This window comes from Physeter macrocephalus, chromosome 1 (genome assembly GCF_002837175.3).
Source record: "Physeter macrocephalus isolate SW-GA chromosome 1, ASM283717v5, whole genome shotgun sequence".
Taxonomy (NCBI): Eukaryota; Metazoa; Chordata; class Mammalia; order Artiodactyla; family Physeteridae; genus Physeter; species Physeter macrocephalus.
This window is the reverse complement of record NC_041214.2, coordinates 43,115,728-43,118,979: the sequence shown is the minus strand read 5'-3', so window position 1 is coordinate 43,118,979 and position 3,252 is coordinate 43,115,728.

Genomic DNA, 3,252 nt, shown 5'->3' with positions numbered 1-3,252 from the left:
AAATGGTAATAGGAACATACATATTGATAATTACCTTAAATGTAAATGGATTAAATGCTCCCACCAAAAGACACAGACTGGCTGAATGGATACAAAAACGAGACCCATATATATGCTGTCTACAAGAGACCCACTTCAGACCTAGGGACACATACAGACTGAAAGTGAGGGGATGGAAAAAGATATTCCATGCAAATGGAAATCAGAAGAAAGCTGGAGTAGCAATTCTCATATCAGACAAAATAGACTTTAAAGTAAAAACTATTACAAGAGACAAAGAAGGACACTATATAATGATCAAGGGTTCGATCCATGAAGAAGATATAACAATTGTAAATATTTATGCACCCAACATAGGAGCACCTCAATACATAAGGCAAATACTAACAGCCATAAAAGGGGAAATCGACAGTAACACAATCATAGTAGGGGACTTTAACACCCCACTTTCACCAATGGACAGATCATCCAAAATGAAAATAAATAAGGAAACACAAGCTTTAAATGATACATTACACAAGATGGACTTAATTGATATTTATAGGACATTCCATCCAAAAACAACAGAATACACATTTTTCTCAAGTGCTCATGGAACATTCTCCAGGATAGATCATATATTGGGTCACAAATCTAGCCTTGGCAAATTTAAGAAAATTGAAATCATATCAAGTATCTTTTCTGACCACAACGCTATGAGACTAGATATCAATTACAGGAAAAGATCTGTAAAAAATACAAACACATGGAGGCTAAACAATACACTACTTAATAACGAAGTGATCACTGAAGAAATCAAAGAGGAAATCAAAAAATACTTAGAAACAAATGACAATGGAGACACGACGACCCAAAACCTATGGGATGCAGCAAAAGCAGTTCTAAGAGGGAAGTTTATAGCAATGCAATCAGACCTTAAGAAACAATAAACATCTCAAAAAAACAACCTAACCTTACACCTAAAGCAATTAGAGAAGAAATGAAAAAGGAGATGTAACAACTGACACTGCAGAAATACAAAAGATTATTAGAGATTACTACAAGCAACTGTATGCCAATAAAATGGACAACCTGGAAGAAATGGACAAATTCTTAGAAATGCACAAGCTGCCGAGACTGAACCAGGAAGAAATAGAAAATATGAACAGACCAATCACAAGCACTGAAATTGAAATTGTAATTTAAAATCTTCCAACAAACAAAAGCCCAGGACCAGATGGCTTCACAGGCGAATTCTATCAAACATTTAGAGAAGAGCTAACACCTATCCTACTCAAACTCTTCCAAAAGATAGCAGAGGGAGGAACACTCCCAAACTCATTCTATGAGGCCACCATCACCCTGATACCAAAACCAGACAAAGACGACACAAAGAAAGAAAACTACAGGCCAATATCACTGATGAACATAGATGCAAAAATCCTCAACAAAATACTAGCAAACAGAATCCAACAGCACATTAAAAGGATCATACACCATGATCAAGTGGGGTTTATCCCAGGAATGCAAGGATTCTTCAATATACGCAAATCAATCAACGTGATACACCATATCAACAAACTGAAGGAGAAAAACCATATGATCATCTCAATAGATGCAGAGAAATCTTTCGACAAAATTCAACACCGGGGACTTCCCTCGTGGTGCAGTGGTTGGGAGTCCACCTGCCAATGCAGGGGACACGGGTTTGAGGCCTGGTACAGGAGGATCCCACATGCCATGGAACAACAAAGCCTGTGCGCCACAACTACTGAGCCTGCACTCTAGAGCCTGCAGGCTGCAACTACTGAGCCCATGTGATATAACTACTGAAGCCCACACGCCTACAGCCTGTGATCTGTGACAAGAGAGGCCACCATAATGAGAAGCCCGCACACTGCAATGAAGAGTAGCCCCCGCTCCGCATAACTAGAGAAAGACCGCACGCACCAACGAAGACACAAGGCAGCCAAAATAAATAAATAAATAAATTTATTTTTAAAACAATTCAACACCAATTTATGATAAAAACCCTCCAGAGGGCTTCCCTGGTGGTGCAGTGGTGGGAGTCTGCCTGCCGATGCAGGGGACACAGGTTCATGCCCTGGTCTGGGAGGATCCTATATGCCATGGAGTGGCTGGGTCTGTGAGCCATGGCCGCTGGGCCTGCACGTCCGGAGCCTGTGATCCACAACGGGAGAGGCCACAGCAGTGAGAGGCCCACGTACTGAAAAAAAAAAAAAATCCCTCCAGAAGGTAGGCATAGAGGGAACTTTCCTCAACTTAATAAGGTCATATATGACAAACCCACAGCCAACATCATCCTCAATGGTGAAAAACTGAAACCATTTCCACTAAGATCAGGAGCACGACAAGGTTGCCCACTCTCACCACTACTATTCAACATAGTTTTGGAAGTTTTAGCCAAAGCCATCAGAGAAGAAAAAGAAATAAAACGAATTCAAAGCGGAAAAGAAGAAGTAAAGCTGTCATTGTTTGCAGATGACATGATACTATACACATAGAATCCTAAAGATGCTACCAGAAAACTACTAGAGCTAATCAATGAATTTGGTAAAGTAGCAGGATACAAAATTAATACAAAGAAATCTCTTGCATTCCTACTCACTAATGATGAAAAATCTGAAAGTGAAATTAAGAAAACACTCCCATTTACCATTGCAGCAAAAAGAATAAAATACCTAGGAATAAACCTATCTAAAGAGACAAAAGACCTGTATGCATAAAATTATAAGACACTGATGAACGAAATTAAAGATGATACAAATAGATGGAGAGATATACCATGTTCTTGGATTGGAAGAATCAACACTGTGAAAATGACTATACTATACAAAGCAATCTACAGATTCAATGCAATCCCTATCAAACTACCACTGGCATTTTTCACAGAAGTAGAACAAAAAAATCTCACAATTTGTATGGAAACACAAAAGATCCCGAATAACCAAAACAATGTTGAGAAAGAAAAACGGAGCTGGAGGAATCAGGCTCCCTGACTTCAGGCTATATTTTAAAGCTACAATAATCAAGACAGTATGGTACTGGCACAAAAACAGAAATATAGATCCATGGAAGAGGATAGAAAGCCCAGAGATAAACCCACGCACATATGGTCACCTTATCTTTATAAAGATGGCAAGAATATACAGTGGAGAAAAGACAGCCTCTTCAATAAGTGGTGCTGGGAAAACTGGACAGCTACATGTAAAAGTATGAAATTAGAACACTCCCTAACACCATACACAAAAA